Source organism: Conger conger, chromosome 12, assembly GCF_963514075.1.
Source record: "Conger conger chromosome 12, fConCon1.1, whole genome shotgun sequence".
NCBI classification, from domain to species: domain Eukaryota; kingdom Metazoa; phylum Chordata; class Actinopteri; order Anguilliformes; family Congridae; genus Conger; species Conger conger.
Genome location: NC_083771.1, coordinates 45,170,620 through 45,189,648, shown reverse-complemented (window position 1 = coordinate 45,189,648; position 19,029 = coordinate 45,170,620).

The window sequence follows — 19,029 nt, the reverse complement described above, 5'->3', positions numbered from 1 at the left end:
CATGAGGTCTTATGTTTTTGGTTCTGCAGACTCTCAGACACCAAGACAAGATAGTCCAGAACACACAGTTAATGGCCGTGGCCTTGGAGGCCCATGGTACAGACAGGGAGAGACATCTCACACAGTTACAGAAAATAATATTCATTAGCACAAAGCAAGTTATGGTACTTTAATTATGTATGATCTGGATCACTCCAGCATAAGCAACTAATAATAGGATAAGCAATTAATAATAAAATTATCACATGAATATTGTTACGACTGTAAATAATGTGCCAATATTTGTAAGGTGATCTCTCCTCCTGTAGCCTGTTGGGTGTGTGAGAGAGAGAGTTAACAGCTGGAGATGAGCGGCAGCTGGTTTCTTGTGATTGGAGTACCTGAAGAGACTGCTGGCTGCCGATTGGTCCAGGAGACTACTTCCACATATTTAAGTGGCAGCTGACAGCCACTTCCTACCCTTACCTCTGTTCCCATACAAGACCTGTGTGTTTCTGTGAAAAGAGTTTTTGCAGCTGAACTTTGTAAGCTTAGTATGCAGTATGCAGTATGCAGTATGCAGTATGCAGTATGCAGTATGCAGTGTTGTAATGTTGGCAGTTGCAGCCCAATGTAAGTTGAGAACCCTTTTTCCTTTGTTTACAGTTTTCTCCTGTTTTGGTGTTAGGAGTTAGGTCTGAGGCCTGTTTTTTGTTTGACTTTTATTTTATGTTTATAGGGAAGTTTTAGGGCTCAAGAAGTAGTTGTTACCTACTTGGGTGAACAGGTAGGGCAAGGTCGTGTTTGCCCAGTTGTGGCTAAGGTGCAAGCCATCTTAGATTTTCCAGCTCCTCAGACGCGACGTGAACTCCGCCGTTTTCTGGGGACGGCTGGATACTACCGTGCGTTCGGTAAAAACCTCTCTGATGTAGTATCTTCGTTGACAACTTTGGCCAGCCCCAAAATGCCTTTTGTGTGGTCAGAGAACTGTCAGTCTGCTTTTGAAGCGGCCAAAGCTCTCCTCTGCAGCGCCCCTGTGCTCGCTGCCCCAAGCTTTGCGCGCCCCTTCACGCTGGAGGTGGACGCCAGTGCTCTCGGCGTGGGTGCAGTGCTCCTGCAGGAGGATGAGCGTGGCGTTGATCGTCCCAGCTGCTATTTTTCTAAAAAGTTCAAAAAACATCAGCTACATTATAGCACCATTGGAAAAAGAGGCTTTAGCCTTATTATTGGCGTTACGACACTTTGAAGTGTACCATGGCTCCAGTTCTGTCCCCACTGTCGTTTTCTCTGATCACAACCCTCTAGTATTCTTGATTCAGATGCAGAACAGTGACCATCGTCTCATGCGTTGGTCCTTGTCACTCCAAGATTTTAACATGGGGATTTGTTATAAGAAGGGGTTGGAAAATGTCATGGCTGATGCTCTGTCTAGATGTTAGGTGAATCAAACATTTCTGCAAGGGGGAAATGTTTGATTTTCAGGTGGGGAGGTGTTACGACTGTAAATGTCAATATGTCAATGTGTCAATATTTGTAAGGTGATCTCTCCTCCCGTAGCCTGTTGGGTGTGTGAGAGAGAGTTAACAGCTGGAGATGAGTGGCAGCTGGATTCCTGTGATTGGAGTACCTGAAGAGACTGCTGGCTGCTGATTGGTCCAGGCGATTACTTCCACATATTTAAGTGGCAGCTGACAGCCACTTCCTGCCCTTACCTCTGTTCCCATACAAGACCTGTGTGTTTCTGTGAAAATAGTTTTTGCAGCTGAACTTTGTAAGCTCAGTATGCAGTATGCAGTATGCAGTATGCAGTATGCAGTGTTGTAATGTTGGCAGTTGCAGCCCAATGTAAGTTGAGAACCCTTTTTCCTTTGTTTACAGTTTTCTCCTGTTTTGGGGTTAGGAGTTAGGTCTGAGGCCTGTTTTTTGTTTGACTTTTATTTTATGTTTATAGGGAAGTTTTAGGGCTCAAGAAGTACATTTTTGTTTGTTGTGTTGGGGTTGCTCAACTGGGAAAAAACCTGAAAATAAATGGCTGCTTGTTTGAATTATAAATCGATTTAATGGTCTTACTTGGGAACAGTAGAGTTGGGGCCACACCACATGCTATGCCCAGGTTATCCTAGGCCTGGGACATAACAATATATAATTTCAACAACACTACTATTCTGAAAAATACACTGAATGTCACTCTTGATGAATATGCACAAAAATACTGTCAACTCAAAAAGAATATGAATAAAAATAAGCTGTCCAACATATAAACTAGTGTGTTTTGTTACTGATTCAATGACAAACCATTTGTCATACACAATTCCCCAAAAACCAGGTTTCAATATTTTTGACATACCTGGTTTAATATTTAGTGCAAACACCACAGGCAAATATGACAGCCAGTTTCCTATAATTTGTGATAAGTTAGAGAAGGCATTTGGAGGGATTTTGGCTCTCCAAGCAGAACCTTTGAGAATCAAAACCTTGGGTTGGCACTAATGGACCCCCTCTTCAGTTCAGACCTCAGGTTTTTTGGGATTTAAATCTGGAGACTGAGATGGCCATTGCAGAAGGATGGATCTTCTCTTTTTTCTGATGTTTTTTCCAGACTTCTGTTGCAGGTTTTAAGCATACACAAACCCATATAAGCTTTTGAACTGTTGCAGCGATATATTTATAGGAAAGAAAGACCATATGCAACAGGTAATGTCCCTAATTTTGTTCAGCAATAAATTATGGCCAATTAGCCACTGATTACCTTTTTATAACAAATGAAGATATACAATTTTATATTTTAATATACAATATTATATTTTTTTCACCCTGCTGAGACATAGACCACACAACAGACTTCCAAAAAAAAGAAAAAAAAAATTATTTGGAACATTATTAAGAAGAAAACAAGCATTGCCGTATGTTTGGGATCATTGTCTTGCTGTGGGATGAAGCACCAATGAATACAATGAGTTTGCATGTGAGTGAACTTGAGCAGATATGATGTTTCTGAATTCTTCAGAATTCATTCTGCTGCATTATCAATGCAAGCACATGCACTAGCCCAAACTATATCAGCCCCAATACCATATTTCAGAAATGAGGGGGGGTGATTTGGTTTGTGGGCAGTTCTTTTTATCCTCCACAATTTTACCAGGTTCTGTATTTCCCGGTCTGAGTTTTCTGTGTATTTAGTCCCTGTTCTCTTGCCGCAGTCCTGTCATCTTGTTATTCATTTCATCTTGTTACCTGTTCGCCACTTTCACACCTATTTGTCATTTAAGTTAATTACGTCCGGCCGGTCCACTGTTCTTTGCGGAGTTTGCAACTGTGAAGTATATCTGGACGATATAGTAGCCTATTCGTCCACCTGGACTGAACATTTTAAAACCCCTGAGTGAGATCTTTAACCGTTTGAGACCTGCCTCCCTTACACTGAACCTGGCAAAATGTGAGTTTGGAAAAGCTGTTGTTACCTACTTGGGTAAACGGGTAGGGCAAGGTCGTGTTTGCCCAGTTGTGGCTAAGGTGCAAGCCATCTTAGATTTTCCAGCTCCTCAGACGCGACGTGAACTCCGCCGTTTTCTGGGGACGGCTGGATACTACCGTGCGTTCGGTAAAAACCTCTCTGATGTAGTATCTTCGTTGACAACTTTGGCCAGCCCCAAAATGCCTTTTGTCTGGTCAGAGAACTGTCAGTCTGCTTTTGAAGCGGCCAAAGCTCTCCTCTGCAGCGCCCCTGTGCTCGCTGCCCCAAGCTTTGCGCGCCCCTTCACGCTGGAGGTGGACGCCAGTGCTCTCGGCGTGGGTGCAGTGCTCCTGCAGGAGGATGAGCGTGGCGTTGATCGTCCCAGCTGCTATTTTTCTAAAAAGTTCAAAACACATCAGCTACATTATAGCACCATTGGAAAAAGAGGCTTTAGCCTTATTATTGGCGTTACGACACTTTGAAGTGTACCTTGGCTCCAGTTCTGTCCCCACTGTCGTTTTCTCTGATCACAACCCTCTAGTATTCTTGATTCAGATGCAGAACAGTGACCATCGTCTCATGGGTTGGTCCTTGTCACTCCAAGATTTTAACATGGAGATTCGTTATAAGAAGGGGTTGGAAAATGTCATGGCTGATGCTCTGTCTAGATGTTAGGTGAATCAAACATTTCTGCTAGGGGGAAATGTTTGCTTTTCAGGTGGGGAGGTGTTACGACTGTAAATGTCAATATGTCAATGTGTCAATATTTGTAAGGTGATCTCTCCTCCCGTAGCCTGTTGGGTGTGAGAGAGAGAGAGAGTTAACAGCTGGAGATGAGCGGCAGCTGGTTTCCTGTGATTGGAGTACCTGAAGAGACTGCTGGCTGCTGAGTGGTCCAGGAGACTACTTCCACATATTTAAGTGGCAGCTGACAGCCACTTCCTGCCCTTGCCTCTGTTCCCATACAAGACCTGTGTGTTTCTGTGAAAATAGTTTTTGCAGCTGAACTTTGTAAGCTCAGTATGCAGTATGCAGTATGCAGTATGCAGTATGCAGTATGCAGTGTTGTAATGTTGGCAGTTGCAGCCCAATGTAAGTTGAGAACCCTTTTTCCTTTGTTTACAGTTTTCTCCTGTTTTGGTGTTAGGAGTTAGGTCTGAGGCCTGTTTTTTGTTTGACTTTTATTTTATGTTTATAGGGAAGTTTTAGGGCTCAAGAAGTAGTTGTTACCTACTTGGGTGAACGGGTAGGGCAAGGTCGTGTTTGCCCAGTTGTGGCTAAGGTGCAAGCCATCTTAGATTTTCCAGCTCCTCAGACGCGACGTGAACTCCGCCGTTTTCTGGGGACGGCTGGATACTACCGTGCGTTCGGTAAAAACCTCTCTGATGTAGTATCTTCGTTGACAACTTTGGCCAGCCCCAAAATGCCTTTTGTGTGGTCAGAGAACTGTCAGTCTGCTTTTGAAGCGGCCAAAGCTCTCCTCTGCAGCGCCCCTGTGCTCGCTGCCCCAAGCTTTGCGCGCCCCTTCACGCTGGAGGTGGACGCCAGTGCTCTCGGCGTGGGTGCAGTGCTCCTGCAGGAGGATGAGCGTGGCGTTGATCGTCCCAGCTGCTATTTTTCTCAAAAGTTCAAAAAACATCAGCTACATTATAGCACCATTGGAAAAAGAGGCTTTAGCCTTATTATTGGCGTTACGACACTTTGAAGTGTATCTTGGCTCCAGTTCTGTCCCCACTGTCGTTTTCTCTGATCACAACCCTCTAGTATTCTTGATTCAGATGCAGAACAGTGACCATCGTCTCATGCGTTGGTCCTTGTCACTCCAAGATTTTAACATGGGGATTCGTTATAAGAAGGGGTTGGAAAATGTCATGGCTGATGCTCGGTCTAGATGTTAGGTGAATCAAACATTTCTGCTAGGGGGAAATGTTTGATTTTCAGGTGGGGAGGTGTTACGACTGTAAATAATGTGTCAATATTTGTAAGGTGATCTCTCCTCCTGTAGCCTGTTGGGTGTGTGAGAGAGAGAGTTAACAGCTGGAGATGAGCGGCAGCTGGTTTCCTGTGATTGGAGTACCTGACGAGACTGCTGGCTGCTGATTGGTCCAGGAGACTACTTCCACATATTTAAGTGGCAGCTGACAGCCACTTCCTGCCCTTACCTCTGTTCCCATACAAGACCTGTGAGTTTCTGTGAAAAGAGTTTTTGCAGCTGAACTCTGTAAGCGCAGTATGCAGTATGCAGTATGCAGTATGCAGTATGCAGTAATGTTGGCAGTCGCAGCCCAATGTAAGTTGAGAACCCTTTTTTCCTTTGTTTACAGTTTTCTCCTGTTTTGGTGTTAGGAGTTAGGTCTGAGGCCTGTTTTTTGTTTGACTTTTATTTTATGTTTATAGGGAAGTTTTAGGGCTCAAGAAGTACATTTTTGTTTGTTGTGTTGGGGTTGCTCAACTGGGAAAATCCTGAAAATAAATGGCTGCTTGTTTAATAATAAATCGGTTTAATGGTCTTACTTGGGAACAGTAGAGTTGGGGCCACACCACATGCTATGCCCAGGTTACCCTAGGCCTGGGACATAACAATATATCATTTCAACAACACTACTATTCTGAAAAATACACTACAAGGGGACATCCAATGAATATAAAACGTATCATTTTCATTGCAACTAGTTTTTTTGTCATTCAAGACACTAGTATTAAAAAGACAGAACAGTCACAAATCGTACAAATGTATTTATAATTTGGAGTTAATTTGTGAGTAGTAGTAGATTGCAGGTTATGGATTGCATCATCACCAATACCAGATTATTTTAAAAAATGGATAAACGATATTTCATGGCTGAAATGTTAACCTTTTTAAATGAACATTAAGTCAGGCACATGGAAATGGATATTCCAAAAGTTCCATATCATTTGGTGTGTGATTATTATTATTACTCATTTAAAAGATGTAGCTAAATAAAATTCACTGGCATTAGTTTACAAGAAAACATTTTTATTGTGTCTTTGTTTTTCAGATCTGTTTCTTGGGATTCCTTTAAGTTCTTTGCTAGTACAAATACTGTATTGTTATACATTATATTTCTAGAACAAACCTGAACAACAAACAAAAAAAAATGGCTGTATAACTTGCTTCCTATATTGTGTTCTTTTCTTGTTTATTTGTAATGAGGATGTTGAATCCATATCATTTACAGTGGGCTCCTGAATTAGTGGCACTCTTGATGAATATGCACAAAAATACTGTCAACTCAAAAAGAATATAAATAAAAATAAGCTGTCCAACATATAAACTAGTGTGTTTTGTTACTGATTCAATGACAAACCATTTGTCATATACAATTCCCCAAAAACCAGGTTTCAATATTTTTGACATACCTGGTTTAATATTTAGTGCAAACACCACAGGCAAATATGACAGCCAGTTTCCTATAATTTGTGATAAGTTAGAGAAGGCATTTGGAGGGATTTTGGCTCTCCAAGCAGAACCTTTGAGAATCAAAACCTTGGGTTGGCACTTATGGACCCCCTCTTCAGTTCAGACCTCAGGTTTTTTGGGATTTAAATCTGGAGACTGAGATGGCCATTGCAGAAGGATGGATCTTCTCTTTTTTCTGATGTTTTTTCCAGACTTCTGTTGCAGGTTTTAAGCATACACAAACCCATATAAGCTTTTGAACTGTTGCAGCGATATATTTATATTAAAGAAAGACCATATGCAACAGGTAATGTCCCTAATTTTGTTCAGCAATAAATTATGGCCAATTAGCCACTGATTACCTTTTCATAACAAATGAAGATATACAATTTTATATTTTGCTTTTTTTCACCCTGCTGAGACATAGACCACACAACAGACTTCAAAAAAAAAATTTATTTGGAACATTATTAAGAAGAAAACAAGCATTGCCGTATGTTTGGGATCATTGTCTTGCTGTGGGATGAAGCACCAATGAATACAATGAGTTTGCAGGTGAGTGAATTTGAGCAGATATGATGTTTCTGAATTCTTCAGAATTCATTCTGCTGCATTATCAATGCAAGCACATGCACTAGCCCAAACTATATCAGCCCCAATACCATATTTCAGTAATGCGGGGGGGTGATTTGGCTTGTGGGCAGTTCCTTTTACCCTCCACAATTTTACCAGGTTCTGTATTTCCCGGTCTGAGTTTTCTGTGTATTTTGTCCCTGTTCTCTTTCCGTAGTCCTGTCATCTTGTTATTCATTTCATCTTGTTACCTGTTCACCACTTTCACACCTATTTGTCATTTAAGTTAATTACGTCTGTATTTATACCATCAAACTACTAAAAGTTTTCTACATATTCTGAATGAAAATAATTTTAAAAATGTATTTTATATAATATTTTTGCTCATCGTGATCAAGGGTATGAATACTTTTGTGGTGCAGTGCATATTACACACATTACTGTGAGGGAATGTTTCCATTCCATCGCAAATAAAGTCTTAATATTATGTAAACACTGAAAACATGATAGTGTTAGATCAGCACTGTTCCCATCAGACTCTAAACCCACTGTGGTCGGGAGGAGTTCATGCCACACTCACATACTGTCATCCTGTTGATGCACATCATATATTTTCATCATCTGTGTTCTTGTTTTATAAATGCTCATTATATCTCTGTGGTTTCACAGGGAAGTCACATAACACAGAAACCACAAGCTGTTTGGATGATAAGCGCTCATTAGTTAAAAAAAAATATATATATATATACAGTATATATATATATATATATATATATATATATATATATATATATTAGATAAATATGCTGCCCTCTGGGGTATGTACAACACTTTCTGGTGCTGTTTTTACGTCTGATTTCTGGACTTTCTTTGACTACAGTGGAATGAATTCAACATTTTTCAATCTCAAAATATCAATCCTTATTGTCCTTTCAGCATGTCCTTATGCCAGTGAGTGTGAGCCATCTCATTTTCTCACCCCCCCCCCCCAAGTCTGGTTTTATTCAATACAATCACAACGAATATAGCCCAAGTCCCTACTCTGAAAACAACCTGTGTACACGACAGTTATTATTTATTATTTCCACTATTTGGTAGCTAGCACCCTCTCAAAGACATCCAAGCTACCGCATACCTACCCTGTTCAAAATGTCTGGTGCAATCCCTGAGTGCAAGCAGGAAGGAGCGATTGGATGGTATATTATGAATTCCCCCCTCCATTATCATGAAGAAAATGTACTGTTTGCACCAAAATTATTCTCAGTTTGCACGCGTTGCCTTCCAAATACTGACTCAATAGAAAAGGCAGTCTGGTGAATATGTTTTCCGATTTGGAGCACAGTTGCACCTTTAGCAGTGTTGCACCAGAGAACGGCAAAGGTGCCATCACGTCACTAATGCGGTGTTCACATGTTGATGGTCAAAAAACGTTATACCATTAATGTGGAACAGGTGATGGCAGCAGCTGTATAAGCTAGGGAACAAGGCGGTAAACATTTTGTTTCCCTGGCGATTTGAGCTAGCTGGCTGTTCACGCCAACATTGGGTAGATACGATCACATTAAATAGTTTCATATTGAGACACAAGAATTAAATTTGCATTTTGTATGTGTGTTTTTGTAGTATTTTTGTTGTCTCTATTACCTCTCCCCCTATTTTTTATGCTCTTGACATTGCAGTTTACTGTGTATTGTGGTTGTTCTTGCTACTCTGCATTGTCTTCTCTCTCCAACCATTCTTGCAAAGAAATCTCTGTGCGGCTCAATGTTCAAAATCAGGCTAAACCTGCAGCATGGCTTCTGAGTCTTAGTAGTGTCGGGGCACATACAACCCAACAAGAGGCGCACACAACCATTTACATACTGTAGTTTATGCATTTAACTTAATCCAATCAAATTTTCACTGTTTCTTGGGCCAGTTGAGCTAGTACCTGCATCAGCTCATGCAAGTATTATTAGGGAGCAGATAGCAAAGAGAAGAGAAGCTCTGTTTTTGCAGTAATTTCTTCAGGTATCAATGGAACAGTTTGTGTGGGAGGTAAGGAGATAAGGAACAGCTTGTGTGGGAGGTAAAGAGATAAGGGTCAGGTTTAGTAGATGACTGCTTTTATGATCATGTTTTTTTCCATTTTCTGGGCTAATCATTGACAGCACATTATGTGACTGTGGCCCAGGGCAGCCTACTTTCACATTCGGTTTTAAAGTACTCTGGCAAATTTTGCCCAGACTTTTGTTGACTTCGTCACGTCAAGATGAGAGGTTTCTGTTGGTTCCTGACGTTCTGTACCATCAGGGCTGAAGGTACAGCGATTGGTCTTTTCTCAGTAGTATGGCAATAGCTGGTGTGTTAATTGTCTTGAAAAATATATATATATTCCTGTGAATATCATAGCATTGAAAAAATGTTTTCTTCTGATAGGAAGCTTCTCTCTCTCTTTATTTCCGTATAATGGAAATAAAATGTTCTGAGTGCTGCTTCATATTAGTGAAGGAACACAGTTTTTTGTCATTGTGTTCCTGTTTGCTTTGCCAGTAAAAAGATTTAATTGCCCTAAGATGTAGACTTCACTTGTATTCTAGTTTATGTCCAGTATCATAACGTGCTCATGAAATGAAACGGACACTCAGGAATTTTTAGGTTTTTATACACGTATTCTGACAGAAAGTGATCTGCTCTGGTCTCAGGTTTGTCAGTGCGAGGTCCTGCGATGCCACTACGTGTCCAGCTGGGGGCGTCTGTGACGTTGCCCTGCTCTGTGGATACCCCAATACCTCTGCGTGAGCTGGAGGTGCAGTGGACGAAGGAAGATTCTGGAAGCCTGGTGCATCTGTTCCTGGGAGGAGAGAGTCGGCCAGAATCACAGAGCCCAGCGTACAGCGGCAGGGCCGAGTTTTTCACTGAAGAAATCTCCAAAGGAAACTTCTCTCTGCTGCTTAGGAATGTAACCACTGAAGACAGAGGGATGTACAAGTGTGTAGTTCACACTGAACACGAGTCTAGTGAAGCAAATGTGACAATAGATACTGGTAAGTAGCCCCACCACCTTTTATACATGCGGTCTAACATTTTGAGACGTATAATAATAATAATTTTTTATTTAGCTGACATTTTTATCCAAAGCAACTTACAGTTGACTAAGCAGAGGACATTGCCCCCTGTAGCAATGTGGGGTTAGGGCCTTGCTCAAGTGCCCAACAGCTGCATGCATCTTATTGTGGCTACACCGGGACTTGAACCACCAACCTTCCAGGGCCCAGTCACGTACCTTAGGTATTAGGCATTAGGCTACTTATTTCAATGGTGCATTCAATTTATTGGACAACAAACTGAATTTGCCATTTTTCTGAAAATAAAATGAACAGGAACTATTATTTTACATGCATAATGGAGCATGAAGGTGAAATTTGCCACACCCTGTTAAAAATAAATAGCAAAAAAAAGTGACTTGTGTTTTTCAGAGTGGCTGGTGGTGACTGGTGCAGACGTGCCTGTATTTGCATATGCTGGTGAAGATGTGATTCTGAACTGCTCAGTGGACACCCATGTTCCTCTCGGAGAGTTACAAGTAGAGTGGATGAAGACAAATGAAGAAATCCTGGTGCTGCTGTTTATGGAGGGGCGGTACAGACCGGAGTCACTGCGTGAGAGATTCAGAGGGCGTGCTGAGTTCTTCAGTGAGGAGATTCCCAAAGGCAACTTCTCAATGAAACTGAGGGATGTAAAAACTGAAGACAGAGGGGAATTCATGTGCACAGTCCATACAGACAGAGAATCAGTCAATGCAACGGCATACGTACATGAACTGGGTAAGGAATGTGATCACATACTAATTCATTCCAAATATTACATTTACCAGAAAAGGGGAAAAAACATAGAGTGTAATGTTTTAATAGTGAAATAAGCATATTTCTCATCCAGTGTGTTTTCTCATTACTGTCTAACATTCAAATACTGATGTTCTGGTCTCAGGTTTGTCAGTGCGAGGTCCTGCGATGCCACTACGTGTCCAGCTGGGGGCGTCTGTGACGTTGCCCTGCTCGGTGGATACCCCAATACCTCTGCGTGAGCTGGTGGTGCAGTGGATGAGGGAAGATTCTGGAGGCCTGGTGCATCTGTTCCTGGAAGGAGAGAGTCGGCCAGAATCACAGAGTCCAGTGTACAGTGGCAGGGCGGAGTTTTTCACTGAAGAAATCTCCAAAGGAAACTTCTCTCTGCTGCTTAGGAATGTAACCACCGAAGACAAAGGGATGTACAAGTGTGTAGTTCACACTGAACACGAGTCTAGTGAAGCAAATGTGACAATAGATACTGGTAAGTAGCCCCACCACCTTTTATACATGCGGTCTAACATTTTGAGACGTATAATAATAATAATTAATAAAAGGGGAAAAAACATAGAGTGTAATGTTTTAATAGTGAAATAAGCATATTTCTCATCCAGTGTGCTTTCTCATTACTGTCTAACATTCAAATACTAATCATTCAAACATTTCAGTCAAGCAAAAAATGTATGTAAATAATGTCAGCCATCCATAAACCACACAACAATATTGCAGTGTACTGAGCATGAAAGATCTTCATGAAGCAATGTTTTGGTGATGCATGCAGATCTTCAAGTTATAAAACTATAGGCCTATACTTCAGTCTGAAATTTATTCAAAGATCATTGTTGTGTTTTTTTTTTTGTTAAGGACACTTCACCATGGGTTGGTAGGGGAGACTTGCGATTTTTAAAATAATCAGTAGAGTTCTAGGACATGTCTGTCAACCAGCACAGTACAGTACAACCAAAAGTAGCGGCCATGAAATGTTTGCAACATTCAAAATATTTATCAGTAAATAGAGGCTGATCTCCAGAAATGGTTCCATCTTTCCTCTACCCCCACAAAATAAATATTGGACCACCCCCACCAGAGATACTTTGATGTAAAATTTGATTTGGAAAGGCAAACATCCCAAAATTAAACTAGAAACCATCCAACACAAAACATTACCTGGAGGGCTGTCTCTACCACTCAATTACAACTTGGATAGATCCCAATCCAAGGTCTGCCGACATATCAAAGAAAGGCTGGTATATCAGACTTCAGGATGTTATTCACTCGACTATTCCTCTGTGACAAGCTCTTCTAAGCTCTTCTGCGTATTGAGCCCACAACCTCATATCTTCTCACATCTTTTCGGGGAAAAAGTCAAGAAACATACAAATGCAATCTGCAAATAGTAATTTAGCCACTCCCATTTTTCATAACTATACACTGTTAACAGACTCCTGTCTTGACATTATAACCACTGGATTCAGAACATCAGCATATTTTACTCAATCCACACTGTGCTGACAGAATGCTACATTGCCGGTTTGGCAATAAAAAGTTGTAAAAACACATTTTCCTTACAGAGGAAGAAGAAATAGGACAAATAGGCCTTTTCCAACAATGCCACCTGACGTTCTTCTGTTCAGCCTTTGATTCATTGAACTCTTTGTCACAGGTTTTTCCAATTGGCATATAAGCACCCTGGTTTTATCTATGGCTGCTGCAGTGTTTGCTGTTTTTATCGGCATTCCTGTTCTTCGATGTATACAAAATGAAGGTAGGTGTGAACTCACTTCATATAATTTGCCACTGAATGTATGATAAAATACAGCTCTTGCTGTATTTTGCAGTATTTTTCATGAAATATATACATATATACAGTATATTTAAATGGACTGGGAATTGATGGAAGAATACTCTGCACCTAGTCAAATCCACATATCCTTATTTACCATTATTGTGGTAGTAGTCTTATCGAATAGCTTATTTCATTTTTATGAATTTACACTCAGTGAGCACTTTATCAGGTATTTATTAGACTTATTTTTTAGATTTCTACTGCTGTAGCCTATCCACATAGAGTTATGATGCGTTGTGTGCTCAGAGCTGCACTTCTGCATACCACTGTTGTAATGTGTGCTTATTTGCATTACTGTCACCTTGCTGTCAGCTTTGACCAGTCTGGCCATTCTCCTCTGACATCACTCTTTAACAAGGCATTTCTGTCAGTGGATTATTATTTTTTTTTTTTTGCACCAATTTTTGCAAACCTGTGAATTCACATTCTGTGAAAATCCCAGGCGATCAGCAGTTTCTGAGATACTTAAAACACCATGTCTGCCACCAACAATCATTCCACGGTCAAAGTCAATTTCTTTCCTCATTCTGATGGTTTATTTGAACATTAACTGAAGCTCCTGACCTATATCTACATGATTGCACTGCTGCCACACAATTGGCTGATTAGATAATCACATGAATAAGTAGGTGTAATAAAGTAAATGTTCCTAATAAAGTGCTAAGTCAGTGTATAGTGCCTGCAATGAATTATGGGAGCTTGAGGCAAGGGAACTGTGAGAGCACTTATTTGTGATGATATTTAAAAGATATGAATGGTTCATTGACACAAACAAGCAATTTTTCTTAATAGTAAAAGAGCACAATTTTGTGAAATAGGGAATTTGACTTGCACATACTCCATTGCCTTCAGACTGTAAAATCCTTTTTTTTGGCATTTGGGCCAATTATCTCTAATTTTAATCAAACCAACCTTGTCAGTTCTTGATTACAAAGAAGGTAAGCCAGCCTCTGAGAATCTAAACCATCAGGCATATTGGTTATAAAATACATTTTAAGCCACGGTGGTGCAACAGGCTAAGATGCAGCGAACCTTGCTGTTGCGGTTCAGTTCATTGTAGTTGCACACCGCACGGCCAAAAGGATGAGTTTGGCCGGGTCACGGGGAGCGGCATAATTGGCTCGCCGCTCCGAGGGAGGGGGGAGGCTCGCCGCATACAACAACAGCCCCGATCGCCTCGGAGTCACAGTCACATGGAGACGATGCGGCCTGGAGAAGAAGGCGTGTCGCTCTCCGGATCGTTAGATCCGTTCTTGCTGCCGGGGGACGTGGTCTATGTGTGCGGTGTATCCTAGATAACATGCGTAATTGATATAGATAGGATACAATTGCCAACAAAATTGGGAGAAAAGGGGAAAGATCTGAAATAAATTAATAAAAGAAAATACATTTTATATTTTAGGGAATTCCTCATATTCCCTAAATACTTATCTTAGCACTGTTATGACCCAGCACATGATTAATAAAAATATTGTTCCATAGCTCAAATTATGTGTGCAAGTACAAGTGCGTTAATTCTGATTTTTTCTTACTTCTTAGATGAAAGTAACAGGGCTCTGTTGTTATATTACATCCACGTCTCAGTTCCATGCATCCTGATATCCATCGCATTCGCCTTATGGGGTAAAATTGAAGGTAAGTCTGCCTGCTTTGCTTTGTACAGTGTTCATGCTGTGATCCTTGACTATGGAGAGTGTAGACATGCAAGCCTCCCCAAAACACCCGCCTGATTATTTTAACACAACAGGCCCACTGCTAAGCTCTGGACAGACATGAGTCAGAGGAAGACTCTTTTTACGAGCAGCTTTAGCAAGCAGACCGTGGGCACCCAGTCCACCAGTGGGGGTTGCTTGAGAGTGACAGAATGTGGATCTTGGCCAACTCAACCCTACGTAAATCTGGGCAACGATGGTGACATCACATGCTTCAGAGTGTATACATAGGTTCTTCCACAAGTTAAAGCATCACATCGATAAAAAGTAAAATACGCATGAAGTGTTGTTCTAAACATATAGTCATCATAAGTGCAATTTAATTTAGACAAGAGGTATAGGAAAGGGGGGGGGGATTCAGGAGGGAGGACTAAGGTACAGTTTGAAAAGGTGTGTTTTTAGTCTGTGTTGAAATAGGGGGAGGGATTCTGATTCAGTGGTAGGCAAGTCATTCCACCACTGAGGAACCAGAGCGGAAAACAGGCATGAACGTGCAGCTCGACCGCCAGGTGCACGTAGAGAGGGAACCATAAGGCGACCAGAGCTGGCAGACCGGACTGGTCTAGCTGGGGAGTAGGGAGACAGAACCAAGAGACATGGTGTATAGCGAGAAGAGGAGAGGACCAAGAACTGAGCCCTGCGGGAGTTTGTAGGGGGTGAGGGTCAGAGACTGAGCCCTTCCAAGTCACCTGGTAGGAACGACCAGAGAGGTAGGAGGAAAACCATGCAAGTGCAGATCCTGTGACACCCATCCCAGACAGCAGTGAGAGCAGAATCTCATGGTTGACTGTATCGAAGGCGGCCGACAGGTCAAGGAAGATGAGGACAGTGGAGAGGGATTTGGCTTTAGCAGAGTGGAGTGCCTCAGTGACTGCGAACAGGGTGGTCTCAGTGGAGTGGCCACTCTTGAAGCCGGACTGGTTGGGATTGTGGAGATTGTTCTGGAGAAGATAAGTGGACAGTTGGGAGCAGACCGCCCGTTCCAGAGTTTTAGCGAGAAAGGGAAGAAGAGAGACAGGCCGGTAGTTGTTCAGAGCAGAGGGGTCAAGAGTAGGTTTTTTGAGCAAGTGAGTGACTCTGGCCCTCTTCAGGGAAGAGGGCATGGTGCCGGAAGAGAGGGAGGTGTTCATTAGAGAGGAGAGAAAAGGGAGAATGTCATTAGAGATAGATTGTAGAAAGGGAGAGGGGATGGGTGGCGTAGGTTCCACCGACAGGTGACAGTGGATGGTGGGAGAGATGGATGGGTGTTTGAGGAGAGTGGAAGAGAAAAAGAGATGAAGGAGTGGTCAGATATATGGAGTGGTGTTACAGAGCTCCTTGTGAAGATGAGGTCAAGAAGGTTGCCTGCTTTGTGGGTGGGAGGGGAAAGTGTGAGGATAAGGTCAAAAGAAGAAAGGAGGGAGAGAAAGGTAGACTGGGTGGACTCTGAGTTGAGATTAAAGTCACCCAGGAGGATCAGGGGAGTGCCATTGACTGGTGAGGAGCTAAGGAGGATGTCCATCTCATCCAAGAAGATCCCAAGAGGACCCGGGGGCGATAAACAACAATAATAAAGAGATTGCATGGGAAAGTAACAGAAACCGCATGAATTCAAGAGGAGAAGGAGAAGGATGAGGAGAAGACACTAGATCTCCATGAGGATGAGATTAGGAGACCTGTGCCACCTCCTCTGCCAGAGGTTCTGGGTGTGTGGGAAAAAGAGAAGGCAGAGGAAAGGGCAGCCGGGGTGGCTGTGTTCTCTTGTGAGAGCTACATTTCTGTTAAAGAAAGAAAGTCAAGGTTGAAGTGGGAGGCATAGGCTGATATAAAGTCTGCTTTCTGGATGGCTGACTGGCAGATTCGAGCTATTCCGCCCATGTTGGCGGGAAGCAAACCTCCTACCTGACTGGGACCTGGGGAGAGGAGAGAGGACAGGAATGGGAAGGAAACACATGGAGGGAACTAGGGAGGACAGGAGGAATACTACCCAGTGAAGTGAAGGCAGGCAGCAAAAACAAAATCAATCATCAGGCTCTCAGACAGCCTCGATGGACACCCATAGATAGACACCCTCGACTTTGTACGCCTGCGACTTCGTACGCTGAGGCAAGTAGACACAACTGCTTAAATAACTAACTCACGCTGAATCACAGAAAATGCTACCAACCCACTGGAGAACATTCATAAGAAACCATTAATCACTTGACCATTACCATACTTTCTGCAGGGTCCTGTGGAGTAGCCATTCCAAACTGTGGAGAAAATAAGTGAAAAGAATAACACTGATAAATAAACAATTGAGCTGCAGTCTTGGCACTGCTTGTGTTCTTATTTTGCAGGTTCCTTTCGAGAGGCTTATGTTTGCTCTGTTATAAATCTCATGAGGATCCTAAGGATATTTAAGATGTCTCCATATAAAAGACCTGGTATGTTTTTATTTCATAATGCAGTAGTTTATGATCATAATTACACAATTTCGCCCCCTATATCACAAGATTGTATGTCCATATACAATATTTTTTTATTAGCTTAAAAATGAAGGCTTATCAAAAGTCCTTCATAGTGAGGCATTCTGTTTAGTTAGCTAATTTTAAACCAGCATGAAGACCAGAGAGCTGTCTTTGGGATTAAAGCAAGCAATTTTGAAGCTACTATACCACAAGATGCAATGGAAGGCAAGATTACAATTTGGAAATAAGTACAGTGATGAACCAATCACCTAACCTTTTTTGGAGAAGTAAGCCTTTTGAAATTTATCGTCCTATTGTCAACCAGAATGTTCTCCTTGTAGTGCGTCACGAGGATAACCACTCTCCTTATCCCTCCCCTATAACTCCTGACCCACAGTTTGCACTGCTGGCCTCCAGGCAAGACAGTGCAAATATTTGACTAACGTTAGGTTCACTTAAATGAGAATGCCTTTTAAGGACTCTTAGACTATTTCTGGTTATATTCATGTAGCATTATCTAGCTAGCTAGTTGTTTTCATAAGGACATTATAGTCATGCTTTTATCCTAACTTGGCTAGCTATCTAGCAAAAATGATCATTGGATAAGTCAGCGTTCTTACCTTAGCTATCAACACTTGGTAAGTGGTTGGCATTTATATAGCGCCTTTTTCCAAAGCGCTGTACGATTGATGCTTCACATTCACCCATTCATACACACATTCACACACCAACGGCAATTGGCTGCCATGTAAGCGCGTATCATGGAAGTAGCTATGGTAACAAACAATCATGTGTGGAAAGTGGGAGCATGGTCTGTCAATCATAGCTAATTGACCGTTCTTGTTACCAAACCAAGACAGTTGGGGTAAACTTTTATTGTGGGAAATTTAGGCTAAGAAAAATATGTTTTAAAATAAAAAAGTATGCATTGTATTGTGTTATTTTTGCCGAAAGACAACTGGCAAGTGTCACATTCAAACCACCATGTTACTCTTTTAAAATGACTGGTTTCTTTTTACAGGTCCATGTCACATTAGACTCTCGAAATTGGCTGTGCCATTGGAGATGTTTGTCATTACAGCAGGGTTCAATTCTGGTAAGTTCATACTGCATACAATTATTTTAGTGCCTTTACAACATGGGTTGCATTTTCTTTATTATATGACATGGTTTGAAATGTAAACAAGTTGTCGGGATGATTTTTAACATTTGAATAATTTATTATTCCTTCAGCTGTGTATGGCTTTGCTGAAGTAGACCAGATTATTATGGTAGCAGGGGTGTAGTTAGGGTCCCCCATTCGACTGGAATTTTTTAGGGCCCTCTCCAGCTGTGGGATAATATATACAGTACTGTGCAGAAGTCTTAGGCACCCTATACTTTATTATATATTTTATCTTTTTTTGTGTGTGTTAGTATAAAAGAACACGTTTTTGATTTCCAAATATTCATTTTCCAAAAGATTTAATTTTACAGAGACATTTTTGTATTTAATTTTAAAATGTAACATATTACTGTAAGCAATTGACTACTTTTTACATAAAGACTTGATGTCTGTCTGTCAAGGCTGTCTGAGATCAGAAGCAAGGAGCCAACAAAAGTCTGCAGAAGAACTGTGTTCTTCAACATGCTTGGAACAACCTCCCTGCTGATTGTCTTATAGAACTGCAGGGCAGCGTTGTCTATCTCAGAGAAGTAATGCAGTTTTAACACCGAAGGGTGGTCCCAAAAAATATTGATTTGATTCAGTTTTTAACTATTCTGCCAAATGAAAATAATTTCATGTAA